Here is a 23,635-nt window from a genome sequence, read left to right as displayed (position 1 = left end):
TCAAAGATTTAGACTAGAGAGAACTGGAACTAAAAATTTAGAACTATAGAATTAGAACTAAAGAATTGAGAACTAAAGAAGAATAAAAGAGACTAAAAGAACTAAAGAATTGAGAACTAAAGAAGAATAAAAGAGACACCCTCAGATCATGTATGAATTATTATAGATAAGTAAGCTTTCTATCTTCACTCTTGAGAAGTCTTGCTCAGAGAAACCCTGGGTAGCAGTTCTGGGAGCTGGTCTCCCAGGCTACTAAAAATTTTCCTTTTTTTTTTTTTTTTTTTTTGCTTTTTTTCTTTTCATATGAATTGAGAATTGTCCTTTCAAGGTTTGCGAAGTATTAAGTTGGAATTGTGATGTGGATTGCATTGATTCTGGGGATTGCTTTTGCTAGGGTAGCCATTTTTACTGTGTTAATCCTACCTATCCATGAGCATGACCTTTCCATCTTATGATACCTTCTTCAATTTATTTCTTCTAAGATCTGAAGTTTTTATTAGACAAGTATTTCATTTGCTTTGTTAGAGTTACACATACGTATTTTATATTATTTGAGGCTATTGTGAAAGTTTTTGCTCCCTTGATTTCTTTCTCAGTCTGTCATTTGTATATTGAAGGACTAACTGATTTTCATGAATTAATTTTTTAATTAGCTACTTTGATGAAAGTGTTAATTAGCTATATGCATTCCCAAGTTGAATTTTTAGGGTCATTTATATATACTATCATATCATCTACAAATACTTTAATTTCTTCTAATTTGTGTACCATTTATCTCTTTCAGTTTTCTTATTGCTCTAGCTAAGACTTCAAGTACTATATAGAACAGGCATGGAGAAAGTGGGCAGCCTTGTCTTGTTCCTAATTTAGTGGAATTGCTTTGAGTTTCTCTCCATTTACATTGATGTTGGCTATGGGTTTGCTGTAAACCACCTTTACTATTTGGGGGTATGTCCCTTGTATTCTTAATCTATCCAGGACTTTTATCCTGAAGAGGTATTGGATTTTGTCAATACCATCTAATGAGATGACCATGTTTTTTTTTTATTTCAGTTTGTTTATATGGTGCATTATACCTTTTGATTTTTGTATAGTGGGCCATCCCTACATCTCTGGGATTAAGCCTACCTAATCATGGTGGATGATCTTTTTGATGTGTTCTTGGATTCAGTTTGCAAGTATTTTATTGAGTATTTTTGCACCTATGTTTATAAGATAAATTAGTCTGTAATTATCTTTCTTAATTGAGTCTTTATATGGTTTGGGTATCAGTGTAACTGTGGCCTCATAAAATGAATTGTGCAATGTTCCTTCTGTTTCTGTGGAATAATTTGAGGAGTATTGGCAGAGATGTAATCCATGCCTGATACTGCTTGTGTGACCAAGAACCAGAGACTACATAGCAGAGAGGCATAATGTAAACCCAGATACTACTGGTCCTAACAAAATTGTGATAAAATGACTCTTAAAATAATCTGCAATACTCATAGATCACTGCTTTATTCAGCTATCATCGGGGAAACTTCCTTCTCCAGGATTTAGGAACAAATACAGAGTTTTTGTTCTGCAGTTTGTCATTGCACAGAGAGGGAGAGACCTTGAAACAACACACAGCTCTAAATGGTTTGTTTCCATCATATCCCTCCCCCTCAGAGCTCAGGGAACCCTGCAGGAGAGGAGCCATAAAGAGTGTAAGAGACAGAGGGAATGGAGGACACCAGGAAGACAATGTTCTCTAAATCAGCTGAGCAAAGTTCACATGAACTCACAGATTCTGAAGCAGCAAGCATGGGGTAGCACATGGATCAGAACCAGGTCCTCTGAATATGTATTATAGCTTTCAATTTAGCATTTTTATGGTACTCCTGAATGTGTGAATGAGTCATTCTCAGATTCTTATGCCTTCTTTGGGGGCTTTTTGTTTGTTCTGCTGGTTTGCCTTGTTCGACTTCAGTGTGGTGGTTTTTGTTTTATCTTATATTTTATTAAGTTTTATTGTTTTCTCTGAGAAGCTGTTCTTTTCTAATGAGAGACAGAAAGGAAGTGGATCCAGATGGTAGGGGAGGTGGGGAGAAACTAGGAGGAGTAGAGGGAGGGGATATTGCATTCAAGATAGGTTGTATTAGAAAAGATATGTTACATAAGAAAAATCTATTTTCAATAAAAGGGGGTGTAGCTAGAGTTTTCCTGCCTGGCCCACAGTCAGGACAAATCTCTATCATCCTGCCAGTCCCACAGCCACTCAAACCTGACCAAGTAAACACAGAGACTTATATTGGTTACAAACTGTATGGCCGTGGCAGGCTTCTTGCTAACTGTTCTTACAGCTTAAATTAATCCATTTCCATTAATCTATACCTTGCCACATGGCTCGTGGCTTACCGGCATCTTCACATGCTGTTTCTCATCGTGGCAGCTGGCAGTGTCTCTCTGACTCAGCCTTCCACTTCCCAGCTTTATTCTCCTCCTTGTCCCGCCTACACTTCCTGCCTAGCCAATGGCCAATCAGTGTTTTATTTATTGACTAATTAGCAACACATTTGCTATACAGAACATCCCACAGCAAGGGGGTAAAGAATTAATACAATGTAAGATGTATTAAGAAAACAAGGGAATTATAATGTAATTTTACTGAATGCTGTGCTTCAAAATCATGTACTAGAAAGTGATTTTATAATTAAACTAAAATCTGGCCTGCAATTGAAAATGAAAGCTATTAACACTAACTCTTTGAAGCAACTAATCATCTTTTGGCATCTAGGGCTAGTAATGAGAAATATACTCTCAGTGTCATTACTGTAGAGATTTCTTTCTGTTCAATAAGTTTTAATATGTTCATTCAAAAAAAGAAATGAAGGGAAAACTTGTTTAGAAGGACCAAATGGAGATGGGAAGGTGAGTTAAAGGAGGACAGCTAATATGAAAGGCCTTCTGAAAAGCTATATGGGGAACTACTATTTTGAAAGCTCCCTAAAATATATGCGTACATAAAAGGAATTTAAATGGAGTTACAATATAATGTATCAGACAACTAGACAACTTATGCCACCAAGTAATTTCCTCACTCCTTAGAATGGATTATATCTTACGGAGTTAACTACCAGGACCCATACAACATCCAAACATCACAGGCTATTTTTGAAGCTATTGGTTACCATCCACAACCTGACAATTAGGATCTATTGCTGAAGACATCACTTAATTTATGTTATCAAATATGGAGAAGTCAAGATGGTAGCAACTAGAAGCCATAATTATACTGACTAGCATTGATGGTGCTCAAAGGTACTTTTCATACTACAAGAGCAAGAAAACAGTCATCAATATCACCCAGCTGCAAGTCCAGTTGTTTATAGCAGCAACGTGCCAGTAAAATATGCTGGTGCAACAGCGGCACAATATTATGGGAGTTACCAACCAATTTCTGATTGCCTTGAAGGCCCACTCCATGAGATGAAACCCAGACCTGACACTGCCAAACTGGCCACGAACCTGAGACTAGGCAAATAATGGGCCTAGGAAAAAACCTAATATTATTATTCTGATAAGGCAACATATCAATAAAATGACTCCTAATGATAGGTTGCTAAATCCACATATCAGTGACTCATTCAACCCTCATTCAGAGAAAATTTTTTGCAGTAGATAGCTATTAACAAAGAGATCCATAACTTGACAATTTGCAAAAAGTACTGATGATTTATCTATAACTTTATAAAGCAACCATGAAATGCCATCAGAGTGTTACTTTTTTTGCAGGGAAACTACCAGTTGGTGGCAGAATGGTTACAATGCCCTTCCTATATTATGGATCATGAAAATGATAACTTTTGACAAAAACATTTGTCCTCAATACAGATTTGCCTTTCAAAAATTAATGTTTCCACAAAATAACGTCATTACCTCTATGCTTAGGAATGTTTTTATAGTAGTTTGCAGAGGTAGAAACACACATCTTCACAAAAAATAATGCTTATACATACCACTGGTTTACCACATAAAATGTAATAGAAAATGAGTTATAGTAAGAAACATAATGAAATGATCAACTGAAGAGGGACTTACAGAGGCAATTTAGAAAAGAGAAAAGTTAAAACTTTGGTTATCTTAGACGTTGAGTGTATTTGTTGACTTCATGACTAAGTCATTATAAGTCTTTCTCATTAGCATAACACAGAAGCCAGGTGCAAGTACATCGTGTGTGTGTGTGTGTGTGTGTGTGTGTGTGTGTGTGTGTGTGTGTGTATGTTTTATTTTGATTCAATTAGCAGATCTTGGTTCCCAAAGAAGAGTTTTCACTCATACAACAATGGTTTTATCCAATTGAAAGACGTCCTGCTTGATGGTTGTCCTTGACTCATCATGTCAAGACACAAGCAAAGCAGAGATGTATTCTTTTGAGTGATGTGAATGATTCCAGTTACTAAGTAGAAATTTTGATGGACAAGAACAAGTAGGTCTACAGTCAAAGCTAAAGGAAAGCTAATTCAAAGGCATAAACACTGAGGACAGAGTTCCCCAGGAGTCAAAGATAAGACCACTCTACCAATCACAAAACAGATTAAGTAAAATAATCAGAAGTGTATGGGTGCATGAAGGAAGTTTTAAAAATCTACTGTTGTCTCTGCACTCAGATACACAAGGGGTGTGCATAGTCCTACATTATTATGGTCTGTCTCCTTCTGCTACGTTCTTCTCTCTCTTCCTTCCTGTTGTCTTTTATACTGTATGGTTGGTACTGCTAACATAAAGCTATGGGGCTTTCAAGTAATAGAATATTGTGCTGTAACATTAAACTTAACACAGACCTCAAAGTCCTATTTGTCTTAGAGACTTTGTCCTAGTCCCTCTACTGTGTGCACATCTCAGATTCACACACAAGTAGTTCAGTGTTGCAATATGTAAACTTCAAATATTTTCTTTTCTTTGAAGTTCAAATATTCATAGGAGTTTGTGTGTATTTTCTAGGTAAAATGTGTACTCTACCAAGAATGAAGCGATTACTCCTTCTTCGACCAACTTTCCCGCGTGTTCATTTAATGAATTGGGGGCCAAAGCATGGCTGGATAAGGGTGAGGAAAGAAAAACGTTTCGGGAGCAGTGCTAATTGGATACCATGGAAACAGATACCTTGAGACTTCACATATAGCAATAAAGATTTTGACTCTTACTTTGTGAAAGAGTACTGAGTAGGGAGGGAGGTTAAGAAGAATTTACATGTATGGATATATCTGTCTCCCTAAACTGTTTCCTCATCTGTGACTGGCTGTTTCTTTTCTTCCTCAATTTGCTCTCAACTGTTCATCTTTTCTGTCCCTTTGTCAATAGCTTGAGTTTTGTCTACATGTTGTCCGAAATAGCTTACATTTGACTTGGATATAAAGTATTTAATACTCTAAACATAATCTCTTATATACTATCTGTCTTCTATGGTCCTATGAATTTATTATTCCCCATGTTATAAAGTAAATGCCATAGCACTGGTCTATAGTAAGACTTCAATATTACACCCAGGAATAAGCAGTGCATTAGAAATTCTACATCTGAGAACATATGCTATCCCAAAAATAACAGACAGTAGCATTTAGGCTTACAATCAGAATGTAAGGCAGGGGGCTTCCTATAGTCTAATCTGTATTTCACTTATACTTCCTTCATAGGCTTGTGTAATTGTGTTGTTATTTATATACAATTAAAGCTAATTAAGGCTACAAATAAACAAGGATATTTTAAGGCAACCTATAATTATACTAATTATTTGGCAAATTCATATACTTTTAGATATAGACTGTGGTAACGGTTGACAGTTTCAACCATGAGAATAACTCTTTTCAATTTCTTTCTCCTTGCCCTGAGAATAAAGTAATTCATCATTTATAATTTTCAGTTGTTTCTGTTGAAGTAATAAAAGAAAACACGTGGAAAGTCCTCTATGTTAAAGAGTTCATAAATTTAACAAAAGCAAGGGCAAAATTTCTATTACATTCTAACCCCTGTACCATTCAAAACTGCTTTAAAAACTGTTTACTTTAATTATAGTAGGGCTAAAATTAGGGACTTTTTGTTGACATTTTATAGTTTATTAATGTATGTAGATAAAATAGCATCCAAATGCACAGATATTCAAAATAAAAAATGTTGCTTTCTATAAACATTATTAAATGTTTTGAATTTTGAAATATTTAAGACATCTTGGTATAGATAAACTTCTGTATAGATAAAATTTGAAAAGTCACATTGTAATAATTGATAAATATCATGAACAGCCTCACAAAAACTTCATTCACTTTATTGCCACCAGTGGGAGAGTTTATATGTAAGTTTTATTGTAGATTAAAAAGTGTTGCATAAATATTAATTATTTGTCTCAGAAATGCTGAAAAGAGAATTTTATAAATCTGTAGACAGCTAGATAAATACAATACATGTACTTTAATGTATGTTAGTGAATTAATTTTTATTGAGCTTAAATATTATTCATACAAGATTACCTTCACTTCAAACACTAATTTTTGTGGTGGTCATTGTTGTCAAAATGTTGGCAATATCTTTATGAAGATAGAGAAATAAAGTGAGTTCTCTTTAGAATCTTAGTAGAATCATGTTTTCTGATGGGTTGATGTACCTATAGTAAATTATTAACTGGGTTGAAAAGAGAAAAATATTCAAAACAAGCAAGAGAAATATAGACATGGCTAAGCAGTCCTTTAGAGGATAGGATCTAATTCCATTTATCAGTTGTTATTATAGAGTATAAAACTGTCCAATCAAGCCCACAAACGCAGATTCTGATCCATTATTGGCTTTTCAAATAAATTCCAAGGTACAATCAAGACACCTAATTCAAAGATTGAGGGTCTAGGACAACAAGCTTTCCTTCTTTGGGTCCCTTTTTCCCTAAGACAAGAACATTTTCTTAAAAAAATGGGATCATTACAGAAGGTTCTACCCCTGTATCTGGACACAGTTAGGATATTGAAGAAATTCTCTATATGTATGGTGTCCCAAATCTTTTGTCAGGAGAGAATAGCAAATCAGGCCAGTCCACCACCAGCTGTTTGACCTCTCTCCTCTCTCTCTCTCTCTCTCTCCTTTCTTCCATCCCTCACACACACTCTTTCTTTCTCTCTTCATCTCTCTCTTTTTACTAACCATATATACAAATAACCCCAGATATTTATCTGCTTTCTTATTTTTTATATGGAAATAATATAAATCTATACATAGAGCTGTATTAAATGAAATATACCATTGAGAACAGTACCTAGACATAACATGTACTCAGTGAACACTGATCATTCTCCTTAGTACTGTTTTAAGTTTGTCTTCTCCAGCAAGAACAACATTGTTCTGTGTTCTTCCCTAATGTGCTAACAGCCATTCTACCAGGTTTATGAATGACTATGCTGACATGAGACATGAATGACTAGTCCATAAAAACAGTACCAACAAGGAACAATCCCATGTATATTTGCTCACCTGTGTTTTTTCATTTATCTTTATTTTCATTATAAAATTAAAGATGTCATTGCTTTATGGGATGACTTGGAAGGCATTGTCTTTTAATATGCTCTGAGATCATTTAGATTTCTTTTTTCCTGAAAATGTGTGATGATCCACCCTTTTAGAACTGTCGATCATGAACCAGAATTTTCTTTACTGTCGTAGTTACCTTTAGTTATCAACTTTACACACATGAGAAGAACGAACCTTTATTGAGGATTTGCCTCCACTAAATTGGCCTCTACCTAAATATGTGGTGAATAGTTTGTGATTGCTAAATGATGTGAAAAGGCTGGTCTAGCTCCAGGAAAATAGGCTTCCATTATGTATGTAAATAAAATGTGACTGAGAAAACAAGAGGAAGCTAGGAAGTAAACAACACTCTTCCAGGGCCTCTGCTTCAGTTCTTGCCTCCAGTTCTTGCCTTGAGTTCCTGCTTTGGCTTTCCTCCAAGGGGAACTGTAACCTAGGTCAAATAAAACTTTTCCTCCCCTCATTCTTAAATGCAGCAACAGAAAGCAAATAAAACACTTCTCTATTTTCTTTTGTTTTTTTTCTTTCTTACTTTTTGTATATATTTGTTTATGTATGTGCATATAAGGTGTGTGTGTATATGAGTGTGTGTGTGTGTGTGTGTGTGTGTGTGTGTGTGTGTGTTGCTTGTGAGTAAATAAATGTGCATGGGTGCCATACCATGCATATGGAGGCCAAAAGACCACCTCTATATTGATTTTCACCTTCTAATGTGTTTGATACAGGATCCCTTCTTGTTCTTCACTTGTGTGCCTGGATAGCCAGTCTATAAGCTCCTGTCTCAGCCTGTTATCTTGCCTTCAGGGGTCTGGGGCTCCAGAAAAGTGCTAATGCACCAAGGTAAACCTTGGGATTTCAAACTCAAGTCCTCTGGTTTAAGAAGTCAGCACTTTACATACCTAGTCACATGTCACACCCCCAGCCCCTGTATTTTACATTTCTGATTGAGCTGACTTCCCACAGGTCTTTGCAAATTGTATGCCCCCTTTCTTTTTCATCGTCAATTTTCTTTTTCATCCATAACTTTATATAAATTGGCTTATATATTTTAAAGCAACTCAATAATTGTCTCAGTCTTTTTACCTACAGTCTTGTCTTCCATTGTTTTGCAGATTTGCTTATGCCTTCGAATTTCCCTCTAGACACACCTGATAAAGGCTATGGCTATGTTATTTTTCTAATTTCTAACTTGTGTTAATTCCTCCCCATTACTTACCTTTAAATCCTTTTGTCATTATTTTCCTAATTTAATAATGTCATTTAAATTTTTTCTCCGATCTTTTTTGTTCTGTAGTTGTGATACTTAGATTTGTAATTCTCTTCTACATAACATAAAGTGCTTTTCTAGGTAACATAAATGCTTCCATTTGCATTTACTAAATAAAACACAGTTTGGTATTTCAAAACGTTTAGAGGCTGTTATCATCTCCTATATATGAATTTTGGGGATAAACTGTGTTGTCATTTTATGACGTTTTATCTTGACTTGTGTGGTTCCTACCTGTTCCTGCTTTTTTTTCTAAATTTTTCTTTTTGTGTGTTGAAACAGGTCCTCATGTATCTCATGCTGGCCCCTAATTCTTATGTAGTTAGTGATGACTCTGAACTTCTGATCATTCTGTCTCTATCATTGTATTTGTATTACAGGTTTTCATCAATATCATGCAGTGCTGGGGATCAAACCCACAGCTTTGTGTGTACTTGACGATCAAGATTTCTCCTGTGCTCTAATAAATTGTCAATAGCTTTAAATATTTTCAGACATTTTGTTTGCTTATGATTTCCACTTCTTATACTGAGACTTGTTCTCAACAATGATTTACATTTAATGATGTTTTCCATTTTGTTTATTTTACCGGAATGTATTAATTGTACACAGTTATTGGCTTTATTGCCATATTTTTATAGATTCATAGATTCCAAGCACTCCTTGACTGCATTTCTCCACTCACTAGCTTCCTTTAGTCTTCTCCTTCCTCCATATACCAAATAGTCCCTTTATTTCATATCCCTTATTTTCTCTGAAATTCCTTCCGCATGTGAGACAAAATATGTAATACCTACTTTTGTGAATCTGGCATAGTTTGCTCAAATTACACTCTCCAGTTCCATCCATTCTCCTGTAAACAGCATAATTCTTTTTTATGCTGAATTAAACTCTGTTCGGTATACACAGCATAGTTTTCTAGCTAGGCATATATTGACAAGCATCAAGCTTATCCCTGTTCCTTTGAATACTGCTATGATAATCACAAATGTGTAGGAATCTGTAGTCTAAACTCACTTTGAATTGATTTCTGAAAGATGGATGGAATTAAAATGTGTTAGGATCATAAGGTAATTTTACTTTTAATATCTTAAAGAACTTCCACATTGATTTTTGCAGTGGCTGGACTGGTCTACATGCCTACAGCGTATTGACTTTGTTCCCCAGCTTCACCACAACTTACTTGTCTGTTGTTTTTGAAGCAGGGTCTCACTATGTAGCTCTGGGTGGTTTGGAACATGCTATGTAAACTAGGCTAACTTAAGCTCATAGAGATCCTGCTGGGATTAAAATGCTGGTGTTGGGGGGTTGGGGATTTAGCTCAGTGGTAGAGCGCTTGCCTAGCAAGCACAAGGCCCTGGGTTCAATCCTCAGCTCCAAAAAAAAAAAAAAAAAAATTAAAAAAATAAATAAATAAAATGCTGGTGTTAAAGACATGCATCATTATGCCAGATTTGTGTTTGGATTTGGTTGGTTGGTTGGGTTGGTTTGTTTGGAAGGTGCTGTGCATTTAGATATGTGGGTAAGTGCATGTGTGTGTGTATGTTGCAGGGGGCACATGTGTAAATGTTGAGGCTAGAACATAACTTCAAGTTCATCCACAGGAGTTCTGTCTGCCTCCTTTGAAACAAGGTCTCTCATTGAGAGGGAACCCATCAACCAGGAGAGACTGGCTAAGTAGCAAGCCCCAGGGATCTGCCTGTCTCTTCCTTCCAGGGCTGAGATTATAAGTGTGTACTACCAATGTCAACATTTTCACTGTGGGTTCTTAGGATTAAACCCAAGACTCCATGTTTGTGAATCAAGTAAGTACTTTATGGACTGAGTTCTCTCTGAACCCATTTTGTTTTCTCAATGATAGCCATTTTGACTGACGTAAGATGGAATCTTATGCTTTTTCAGTATCCTATAGCTTCCTTTAATTAGGATGAATTTGGCAGTTGAATGGAATTTATTCTCTGTTGCATTTTTTCCAGAATTAAAAAATAACTTTTTCTTAGCTTTATGTATATAAATAAGTCCTTTTTCTTCACTACCATATGCTTATCTGAATAATTATAAAATGTAACTCATGCTTTTTCTCTCAGAAATACAAATTCTACCTCCATTTTCTTTTAGAATTATGTATTAATAACAAGAGTAGAAATGTTGCAGCTAATTCTTACTCTAAGATAGAAATGTCTATGTTCTGTCTGGATGTGGATTTCTTCCTTTCACAACACATAAGGGTGAATATGATAATGATAGATGATAGATGATGATGATGATGATGATGATGATGAAGATAGATAGATAGATAGATAGATAGATAGATAGATAGATAGATATAGATGATTGATAGATAGACCTACATACAGATAGATCATACAGAAACAGATATGAATCTGGTTTGTTCAGAATTTTTGTGTTTTTTCTCTTTTCCTCATCTCAATTCCTTTAGATATTTATGACGGACCTTAGGCATGCTGAGTTTCTTTTTTCAAAAATTGTCTTTCTTTGTTAAATGCAAGCTTTCTTGTTGTATTAACAGTGTCATTGTTATGATGCTTTTATGATGTTGATATTTTTAAATTGTTATCCAATTGTCTTCCAATATTAAAAAAAAAAACAAAATGTGTTCTTTTATCTGCACAGTGAAGAAGATCCTAAAGCCCAGTCACTCACTGAAGACTGCCTGTCTGTCATGCTATGCAGCTTTTTTTGCTTTCAAACTAGAATTTATTGGTATACAAAATCCATTGCAAAGATAAAGTGGCATGTCTTTGCAGCTACTAAGTGTTGAAGATCAAAAACACAAAAACATTTGATTCTTAAAACACAGCAAATAGCCAAATACAGTACTTTGGTAAATAAAAAATAAAGTGATTCAGATGAACACAATCTGTGGAAAGAGACAGCCTAGGGGAAATGGACTCCAGATACAAGAAAATGGTTATTTCTCACCACTCCACTCCATAGCTAACATAGACTTGCTAAGTCTATGGCTCAAGATCCCAAGGAGATCTTAGATACCTCTAGACTGTACATTACATGAAAAAGGGGAAGGCAGACGCACTGTCTATCCCCTTCTCTCTAGAGGGATGAATGGACACTAGCACTCTTACAAGAGCAGCTTACTTTTAGAGTGATTTATTTCAGCAATATTCATCCACATTTGTAATTTCCAGGAATGTGAATTATTTTTCATAGTGCATGTATTTTGTCTAAGGTCATGTTCTGTCTCTTTACCTTGACAATTATTGATAACACTTTACAACATTCTCTTTTTCCTGAAAATTAATTCTATTTCATGCAGGTTGTTTTATGCCTTTAAGTTTCTCAAAATTCTTAGATTCCTGTATTTTCACTAAAATAGCAAATATAGAAAGACATATTTCTTAGCTAGTAGAGTCTGTGAACTTTATTACTGAATGTAGACTCTACTTACCAGAGCTCAGGGTTGCATGACTGAAAGGGACCTTAAACACTTGTGGAATGTTCTGGGAGTACCACACTAATTTACCAGAAGATGTATGATGAAGCTGGAGTCTTCCATTCTCCATAAGCATTGTCTCTCTAAAGATCAACAAATTAGTTATGAAGAGATAAACAATCATCATCATACTTAATTAGCTTTAAATAGTTTCCTGTCCTGGAATTGTAATAATGTTCTACCTATTATCCAAGGGCTTTTATTTTCCATTATCAAGAAGTAAGCTGCATGTGTGATGTGAGCTGTTCCCCTTCTCGTAGGTGGTGCTAATCTGATCCATAAACTGCAAATGGAACTATGTGTTCTTTAGTTATCTTTCTGCTTCTAGACTTAGCTTACCTAGTATAAATAGTGATCTATTTCTATTCATATTTTAATACTCAGAAGGACATGTTGAACTGAATATTAAAATCTAAAAGTTAAAGTACATTTGATCTCAGGAAGCTTAAAGCATAGCTGAAATGAAAGATTTTCTTTATGGTGTGCTGATTCCTTTTTTTAAGATTTATTTATTTTTACTTTATGTGCATTAGTGTTTAACCTGTAGTTATGTATGAGTGTCTTGTTCATGTCTGGTGTACCTAGAGGCCAGAAAATGCCAGATGCTCTGAAAGTGTAGTTAACAGACAATTGTAGGCCACTGTGTGGATGCTTGAAACCAAACCCGGGTCTTCTGCAAACACAGAAAGTGCTCTTAACCTCTGAGTTATTTCTTTACCCTTTGTGGAGTAATTCTAGGAAAATCTGTACAATTTTTACCAATACTTTCTGCTTTACATATAGTGTGACACTGTGTCTCACAATCTTAGTAATAATTAACACAGCCTTAGGAGTATTATATTACAAAATAAACAAAATGTAAAAAAAAAAAATGTGGCAAATATAAAAGAATATCCCAAAGTATAAAGTTGGGGTATTTTACAGGATAGTGTGTTTATTAGAGTTACTGCACTAAGCATTATCTAATTATGAACTTTACAGAAAAGTAAGCATTTAAAACTGTTGACACAGGTTTTACAGATGTGGAAGCTGTGAAAAGCATATCTCTGTGTGTTTCTGTTATGGTTTGAATGTGAGCCAAAGGGCTAATGTGTTGAAAACTAGGTTCACAGTTAATGGATTTTATCACTAGAAAGTGATTGGATCGTGAGTAATTTCATCTAATCAGTGGATGAAGTCCTTCTCAGATTTATAATATGATGACATCATTGGGAGACAGGACCTACTGGGCAGCAATGTCCGCTTGGCCCCTTGCTACCCCATCTCCCTCCTGGTAACTATGAAGTGAGCAATGCTTCTGTGCACTTCTACATGATATTCTACCTTACCACAGCTCAGAAATAAGAAAGCCAACCCTATGGGAAACCTTTGAAACTATGAGACAAAATTAAATTCTTCTCCATCTGAGCTGTTTCTCTCAGGCATTTGTCTCAATTGTAAAAATTAACACATTGAACCCAGAGCAGAAATGAAAAAACTCTGTTTAGAAGACTGTGGATCCTGTTTGCCTTATGAAAACTGATAATATTTCTCATGATTTTTCCTCTGAGAAATTATTACAATATCATTTAAATTCATGTATTAGTGAATTAGATTTAATATGCTTTGCTTTTAAAGCATGATGATCAAAGAAAGAGAAAAATCATAAATTACAGGCAGGCTTTGTAAATTACTATGATTCTCCTATTTCTTACCACTATAATTTTAATTTATAGGTGGTGGATTTTTAATAATAACAATCACTTAGAGAATCTCAAGGCAGTTGAACAATTTTGTGTATGCAGTGCTATTATCCTTTTCATTAATATCAAATTATATTGATTCTTGGTGCCTCCTGTCTGATTGTCCTGTACTTTATCTTTTTCTTCAGGAGTATAACATTAGCAAAGTTTGCATACACTACCTTTACATATTTTATGTAAAGTCCTGGCTTAATTATGCAAAGTAAAATTACCCTTGTATTTCTCTTTTGTATATAAATGTATTGTTCTCAAACCAACTAAAAATCCATGTCATGGACACAATATAACCAAAATATGAGAGTACATATAAACCCATCCAATATTGCCAGAGTTGGAGAAAGCATTGGATAGTCATTCAAGAACTGATAATTTTCTATAAAAAGCAACAAAGTATAGTTAATGATAAAAATTCAGGCTATGTAGTACAGTTATAATCAGAAACATAATGAGACAATCAAATACTCTCCAGAATTAGAAATTTTTAAGTATATTCCCTCTGAGCATTGTATTGAAAATCAGCTCCTTTATTTATAGAAGGATGTTTGGGAAAATGAAGGTAATGCAATCATTAGAAGTTTATGTTTGTACAGTTTACTCTGGAATCTTCTTAGTAACCCAAGAAAATATACATAACTTTTATCCTAATTTCCAGAGAGCAAACCCTGGGAAGTTAAGGAACATGCGTGAGATCACAGGCTGGGAGGCTAGAAATGCACATGTAAATGTTGAGGAATGGTTTATGAAACTGACTTAATGTGCAACCCTGATATTCCTATTTCAGACTGATCCATCCTTAAATACACATTTCTTCAAATCATATTTCATCCAGACATCTTAGGGGATTGCAGCATGATACAATTATGAAGGCTAAAACCCCAGCAGGGATAATATATCGTGTATGTCTTAGCTGATGACAGCAAAGACGTGTGCCAAATGAAGACGATATTGGTTTGGAATGTGATATCCACAGGAGGCAGTGTACAGGGGACATGTTGAACCCCAGGGAAAATGTTGAACTGACCAATACTATGTTCACTGTTGACATAATTTCTAGTAAGACAAGCAATATTCTGTGTTGTTAGTGTAGATGTCACGTAATTGACTCAGATTTCTTAAGACTGATTATAATTGTGCCTGTTTCTTGTTGTATCTTTCGATCATAATGAGAGATCAGAAAATATTTATTGGCTGTAACAGAGTAAGCCAAATTGATGTTTTGTGTATAGTGTGTGAGGAAAATATAATGGCCTTTAAAAAGCAGATTTTTTTCTGGACTTGGTCAAACAAAACAGTAAAAACAACACTAACAAAAATCTCCCAGCCTATGGATGAATCCTTGATAAATGCTACAAATGAATTTTAACCAATCGAGCCACTGTTTATTAGCATAATAAATGTTAGGGCATGAGTAATACGGAAGCAATGAAAGGTAATCACACTATATGACTAACTAAATGTTTTTTGAGACTGTGCTTGATCTATTGAGAGGAAAGTGCAACAGAATTTAGGAAAAATTACGCATTTCATTTATGTGTTGGACTGAAACATAGTTGTTGACTGTACTGCTGTCCTTGTCCCCTGTTGATAGGGATCTGGCCACTATCCGCTGCCCCTGCTTTCTATTTGCTTCAAGTCACATATTTTATATGGATTTTTAAGTAGCAGGGTACAATTTCAAATTATGGAAATCAGGATGGACTATTATTTGCAGTTAAAAAATACTAACATCTTAATATCTTTTTTATAAAAAAAAATGTCAGGATTATGAGTTTTTGGTCAGCCTGGTCTACATAGTGAGACCTTGTCTTCAAAAATAACAATAACAATAATAAAAAAAAGTCATGATTTGTTTCTTGCTCAAGCTGCTTCCTCTTACAAGACATTTGAAGATTCTTCTCCAATTTATCTTCACTAGAGCCAAGCTGGTAGATCAGACGCTATATGAATCGATTTCCTGGAGATGCTATGAAAATGTACCACAGAACCAAGTGGCTCTAGACAACAGAAATTTATCATCTCAGAGTCTGGAGGCTGTCAATCAAAAACAGGTATCAGCATAGCCAAGCATCCAGGGAAGCTTAGAGAAGATTCTTTGGTTCTAATTTCAAGAACTTGCCAGGAATGTGTGGTGTTCCCTAGTATATATATATATCAGTCCCAAGTCTGTCCCCATTGTCACAGATTGTTTTCCTTTTTCTTGTTTTGTTTTGTTTTTTAATTATTTATTAAGATTTTTTTTTGTTCATTACACATACAAACCACAGATCCCTCCTCACCCCTCCTCCTGCTCCCCCTCCAGTCATTCCCCCCAGTCCATCCCCCATCCCCTCCTCCAAAAAGGTATGTCCTCCCACGGGGAGTTGGCAAAGCCCAGCACATTCAGCTGAGACAGGTCCAAACACATCCCCATGCATCAAGGTTGTGCAAGGTGTCCCACCATAGGCAATGGGCTCCAAAAAGCCAGTTAATGCACCAGAGATAGATCCTATTCACACTGTCAGGGTCCCCTCAAACAGACCAAGCTACACAACTCATGCAGAGGACCCAGTCCAGTCCTATGCAGGCTCCACAGCTGTTGGTCCAAAGTTCATGAGTTCCCAATAGCTTGGTTCGATTGTATCTGGAACTTTTCCCATCATGGTCTTGATGCCCCTTGCTCATAGAATCCATCTTCCCTCTCTTTAACTAGATTTCCAGAACTCAGCCTGGTGCTTGACCATGGTTCTGCATCTGTTTCCATCAGTTAGTGGATGAAGGCTTTAGGATAACAGTTAGGGCATTCACCAATCCAGTCACCAGGGTAGGCCAGTTCAGGCACACACCACTGCTAGTAGTCTAAGCTGGGGTCATCCTTGTGGATTCCTGGGAACTTCCCTCACACCAGGTTTCTCCCTATCCCCATGATGTCTCCCTCTATCAATATATCTCCCTCATTGCTCTCCCACTCCACCCCTATTCCAGCTCGACCATCCCATTTCCCCATGCTCCCATCCCCCATCCTCTACCCTCCATTGCCCTCCTCACCCCCAGCTTTCTCAGGTGATCTCATCTATTTCCCCTTCCCAGGTCATTTCATGCATCCCTCTGAGGGTCCTCCTTGTTACCTAGCTTCTCTGGAGCTATGGGTGGTAGTCTGACTATCCTTTGCTTTACTTATAGTATCCACTTAGGAGTGAGTACATACCATGTTTGTCTTTCTGAGTCTGGATTACCTCATTCAGGATGATATTTTCTAGTTTCATCCATTTGCCTGCAAATTTCATGATGTCATTTTTTTTTTTTTTGCTGCTGAGTAGTACTCCATTGTGTATATGTAGCACATTTTCATTATCCATTCTTTGGTTGAGGGGCATCTAGGGTATTACGAATAATGCTGCTATGAACAAAGTTGAGCAAATGTCCTTGTGGTGTGATTGAGCATTCCTTGGATATATGCCCAAGAGTGTTATCATTGGGTTTTGAGGTAGATTGATTCCCAATTTTCTGAGAAAACCACCATACTGATTTCAAAAGTGGCTGTACAAGTTTGTACTCTCACCAGCTGTGGAGTAGTGTTCCTCTTGCTCCACACCCTCTCTAACATTAACTGTCATCAGTGTTTTTTATCTTAGCCATTCTGACAGATGTAAGATGATATCTCAGAGTCATTTTAATTTGCATTCCCTGATGACTAAGGATGTTGAGCAATTCCTTAAATGTCTTTTGGCCATTTGAAATTCTTCTGGTGAGAATTCTATTTAGGTCTATAGCCCATATTTTTAATTGGATTGTTTGTTATTTTGATGTCTAGTTTCTTGAGTTCTTTATGTATTTTGGAGATCAGCCCTCTGTCAGATGTGGAGTTGGTGAAGATCTTTTCCCATTCTGTAGGCTGTCATTTTGTCTTATTTACAGTGTCCTTTGCCTTACAGAAGATTCTCAGTTTCAGGAGGTCCCATTTATTGATTGTTGCTCTCAGTGTCTGTGCTACTAGTGTTATATTTAAGAAGTGGTCTCCTGTGCCAATGCGTTCAAGGCTACTTCCTAATTTCTTTTCTATCAGATTCACTGGATTTATATTTAGGTCTTTGATTCACTTAGACTTGAGTTTTGTGCATGGAGATAGATATGGACCTATTTGCAGCCTTCTACATGTTGACATCCAGTAATGCCAGCACCAATTGTTGAAGATGCTCTCTATTTTCCATTGCATGGTGTTGGCTTCTTTGTCAAAAGTCAGGTGTTCATTAAGTGTATGGATTAATATTGGGGTCTTCAATTCAATTCCATTGGTCCACATGTTGGTTTTTATGCCAATACCAAGCTGTTTTTATTACAGCTTGTAGTAGAGCTTGAGGTCAGGGATGGTGATGCCTCCAGAGGTTGTCTTATTGTTCAAGATTGTTTTGGCTTTCCTGTTTTTTTGTTTCTCCAAAGAAGTTGAGTATTCTTTCAAGGTCTGTGAAGAATAGTGTTGAGATTTTGATGGGGATTGCATTGAATCTGTAGATTACTTTTGGTAAGATTGTCATTTTTATTATATTGATTCTACCTATCCATGAACATGAGAGATCTTTCCATTTTCTGATATCTTCAATTTCTTTCTTCAGAGACTTAAAGTTCTTGTCATACAGGTCTTTCACTTGCTTAGTTAGAGTTACCCCCAAGGTATTTTATATTATTTGTGGCTATTATAAAGGGTGATGTCCTTCTGATTTCTTTCTCAACCTGTTTATCAGTTGTATATAGGAGAGCTACTGATTTTTTTTGCCCCTCCACACATAATTTTTTTTTGAAAAGGAAAGAATTGTATGATAGACCAATACCATCACTGTCCAAGCTCCTCACATTTAAATAACAGCCTCTCATAAGCTAACCCACCCCTGAACTCCCTTACTTGGATATTTGTTATAATATCTGTGATGAGTCCAAAGATCTATAATTAGAGAGGGAAGAGCCTTTCTGTCTAGGCAAACTAACCTATAATTAGAGCTAGGTGGATTTCATGTAGTTACAGTTGAAAGAAATACCAGTGAACTATAAAAGGACATGTATTTCTTGTGGATCAATCAAGGAATGAAATGATCACATAGTAATTAGGCAAAATTCAACACTATTTTCAAACAGCACCTCTCCCAGGGAAAATTACAAATGGCATGGTTCTGATTCAAAACAAAAGTTGAATCAGGTTTCCTTATGGCAGCTGTCAACAAAACAAATGTAAAAGTTAAAAACCAAGCAGTGATGAGTCACTCCACAACTTTGTGGCACACATAAATATTTGTGAATATATGTTGTAAAGAGTTATTGAAAGGAGAGATTTGCGAAGTCCTCCTTTTCCTTTCAAAAAGAATGAGTCTCTGAAGTTCCAAAGACTTTGTATTCCAGAAATGTATTGATAAAACACCCTGTTATAGGAAATGCTGTTTGGGTGGAAATTGCTGAACAGGAAATAATGAACAGGCAAATGCAAGAATATGCAGTGACTATCTGAAGAATTTGTAATCATGTGGGTTTTTTTTATAAAGACTTTGAGCTGCTGATTGAAAAGGTCTGTGCTTATAAAATCTTGTATCCTGCTACAATGCCGAAGCTGTTTATCAGCTGTAGAGTTCCCCGGTAGAATTTTGGGGTCACTTATGTATACTGTCATATCATATGCAAATTGGGAAAGTCTGACATCTTCCTTTCCAATTTGTATCCTCTTGATCTCCTTTTGTTGTCTTATTACTCTGGCTAGAACTTCAAGTACTATATTGAATGGATATGGGGAAAGTGGACAGCCTTGTCTTCTTCCTGATTTTAGTGTAATTGCTTTGAGTTTCTTTCCATTTAATTTGATGTTGGTGGTCAGCTTGATATAAATTGCCTTTATTATGTTTAGGTATGTTCCCTGTATTCCTGATCTCTCCAAGACCTTTATCATGAAGAGGTGTTGAATTTCGTCAGAGATTTTTTCAGCATCTAATGAAATGATCATGTGGTTTTTTTTTCTTTCAGATTATTTATATGGTATATTACATTGACAGATGTTCATATGGTGAACCTTCCTTGCATTTCTGGAATGAAGCCTACTTGATCATGGTGGATAATTTCTTTGATGTGTTCTTGGATTCAGAGTGCCAGTATTTCATTGAGTATTTTGCATCAATTTTCATGAGGGAGATTGGTGTGTAATTCTCTTTCTTTGTTGCATCTTTGTGTACTTTGGGCATCAGGGTAACTATAGCTTCATAGAAAGAGTTTGGTAATGTTCTTTCTGTTTTTATTGTGTGGAACAATTTGAGGAGTATTGGTATTAGTTTTTCTTTGAAAATCTGGTAGAATTCTGCACTGAAACCATCTGGTCCTGGGCTTTTTTTTGGTTGGGAGACATTTAATGACTACTTCTATTTCCTTAAGTCTATTTAAATAGTTTATCTGATCTTGATTTAATTTTGGTATGTGGTACCTATCCAGAAAATTGTCCATTTCTTTTAGATTTTCCAATTTTGTGGAGTACAGGTTTTTGAAGTATGACCTGATGATTCTCTGGATTTCCTCATTGTCTGTTGTTATATCTCCATTTTCATGTCTGATTTTGTTAATTTGGATGTTCTCTCTTTACCTTTTGGTTAGTTTGGATAAGGACTTGTCTATCTTGTTTATTTTCTCAAAGAACCAACTCTTTGTTTCATTGATTCTTTGTATTGTTCTCCTTTTTTCTATTTTATTGATTTCAGTCCTCAGTTTGATTAGTTCCTGGCATCCATTCCTCCTGAGTGAGTTTGTTTCTTTTTGTTCTAGAGCTTTAAGGTATGCTGTTAAATTGCTAGTGTGACATTTCTCCAAAATCTTTATGTGGGCATTTAGTGCTTTGAATTTTCCTTTTAGCGCTGCTTTCCCAGGGTCCCATAAGTTTGGGTATGTTGTATATTCATTTTCATTGAATTTTAGGAAGCCTTTAATTTCTTTTTTTTATTTCTTCCTTGACTCATTGATGATTCAGTTGAGCATTATTCAGTTTCCATAAAATTGTAGGCTTTCTGTAGTTTTTGTTGTTGCTGAAATCTAACTTTAAGACATGGTGGTCTGATAAGATACAGGATGTTATTCTAATTTTTTTTAATTTGATGAGATTTGCTTTGTAACAGAGTATGTAGTCGATTTTAGAGAAAATTCCATGGGGTACTGAGAAGAAGATATATTCTTTTGTGTTAGGGTCGAATGTTCTGTAGATATCTATTAAGTCCATTTGAGCCATAACATCTATTAGATCCCTTATTTCTCTGTTAAGTTTCTGTCTGGCAGACCTGTCCATTGGTGAGAGTGGGGTGTTGAAGTCTCCCACTACTAGTGTGTGGGGTTTGATGTGTGATTTAAGCTTCAGTAATGTTTCCTTTACATATGTGGGTACCCTTGTATTTGGGGCATAAATGTTCAGACCTGAGACTTCATCTTGGTGGATTTTTCCTGTGATGAATATGTAATGTCCTTCTTAATCTCTTTTGATTGATTTTAGTTTGGAGTCTATTTTCTTAGATATTAGGACAGCTACACTGTAGCTGAAGGTTTTCCTGTGCCCACCTGGCTCCCATGCCCTTGCATTCCCACAAACGCTTATAAAATAATCACTCAGAAGCTTATATTAATTAAAATTGTTCAGCCATTAGCTCAGGTTTATTATTGACTAGCTCTTACACTTAAATTAACCCATAACTCTTATTTATGTTCAGCCACATGGCTTGGTACCTTTTCTCAGTTCTGCCTTCACATCTTGCTTCCTCTGTGTTTGGTTGGCAACTCCTGACTCAGTCTTCCTCTTCCCAGAATTCTCCTTGTCTGTTTATCCCACCTATACTTCCTGCCTGACTGCTGGCCAATCAGCATTATATTTATCAACCAATGGGAACAACATATTCACAGCATGCAAAGCACCCATCACTACACCAGCTTGCTCCTTAAGTCCATTTGATTGGAAAGTCTTTTCCCAGCCCTTTAATCTGAGGTAGTATTTGTCTTTGAAGTTGTGGTGTCTTTCTTGTATGCAGGAGAAAATGGATCCTGTTTTCTTATCCATTCTGTTAGCCTGTGTCTTTTTATAGGCAAATTGAGTCCATTGATATTGAGGGATATTAATGACCAGTGATTATTAATTCCTGTTAACATTTGGTGGTGGTGGTGTGTGTCTATTTCCCTTTGTGATTTGCTACTGTGGAGTTATCTATTGCCTGTGTTTTCGTGGGTGCATCTAACTTCTTTAAGTTTGAGTTTTCCTTCTAGTGCTTTCTGTAGGGCTGGATTTGTGGATAGGTATTGTTTAAATCTGGTTTTGTCTTGGAATGTCTTGTATACTCCATCTATGGTGATTGAAAGTTTTGCTGGCTATAGTAGTCTGGGCTGTCATCCGTGGTCTCTTAGTGTCTGTTCAGAACCTTCTGGCTTTCAGAGTCTCTATTGAGATGTTGGTTGTTATTCTGATAGGTCTGCCTTTATATGTCACTTGTCCTTTTTCCTTTGCTGCTCTTAATATTCTTTCTTTATTCTCTACGTTTAGTGGTTTGATTATCATGTAATGAGGGGACTTTTTAGGGGGTCTAGTTATGACTTTTTTGGCTTTAGTGTTTTCTTTGACTCATGAATCTATTTTCTCTATTGTATCCTCCATGCCAGAGATTCTCTCTTCCATCTCTTGTATTCTGTTGCTTATGCTTCCATGTATAGTTCCTGTTCATTTACTCAGAATTTCTATTTCCAGCATTCCCTCAGGTTGTGTCTTCTTCATTTTTTCTCTTTCAATTTTCAGGTCTTGAACTGTTTCTTTCACCTGTTTAATTGCTTTTTCTTGGCTTTCTTTAAGGGATTTATTGATTTCTTCCAATTTTTTGTTTGTCTTTTCCTCAATTTCTTTGAGAGAATTTTTCATTTCATCTTTAAAGGCCTCTACCATCTTCATAAAGTTATTTTTAAGGTTGCTTTCTTCTGTTTCTTCTACATTGTGATGCTCAGGTCTTGCTTTGTAGAATCACTAGGTTCTTGTGATGCCATATTGTTCTTTATGCTGTTGTATGTATTTTTGCACTGGTGTCTACCCATCTCTTCCTCCAATGAGTAAAGGAGGGGTCTGTGTCTGAGAGAGCTGCTCTTGGTCTATGCTGGTTGTGTCTGTGTCTCAGGGGAACACTCTTGGTCCAGTCAGAGATCTTGGTCCAATCAGGGATGGTAGATTCTGTGTCTCAGGGATCCATTGAGGTCTCAGGGTAATGGGTGGGTTTGGGGCAGGAAATGGGTTTTATAGATTGCAGGGTCATGTCCCATGGGGGATATTAGTAGGGATGCCTGCCCACAGAAGTCTTCCCTGCTAGCCTGTACCTGGGGCAGTGATAAGTGAGGGAAGCGGGGCACTGGTAATGCCCCCAGGGCCTGGGTCCTAGAGATAGGACTATTGGGCTGGGAGAAGAGACATTCATCCCTTGGTGTAATTAGAGCTGATGAATTCTGTGTCTCAGGGCTGTTTTTTCCTTTTTAACTTCTCATCTTTCTGGAAGGTATCCAGCCATGCTAGATTAGGGACCTCTTCAGCTCTATAACAACCTTATCTTAATTAATCACCTCTATAATAATTCAACATATCATTTTATGGGGACAGTACAAACTATT

Source organism: Peromyscus californicus, unplaced genomic scaffold (assembly GCF_007827085.1).
Source record: "Peromyscus californicus insignis strain IS unplaced genomic scaffold, ASM782708v3 Scaffold_17__1_contigs__length_78620276, whole genome shotgun sequence".
NCBI lineage: Eukaryota > Metazoa > Chordata > Mammalia > Rodentia > Cricetidae > Peromyscus > Peromyscus californicus.
This window is presented reverse-complemented; position numbering follows the sequence as displayed.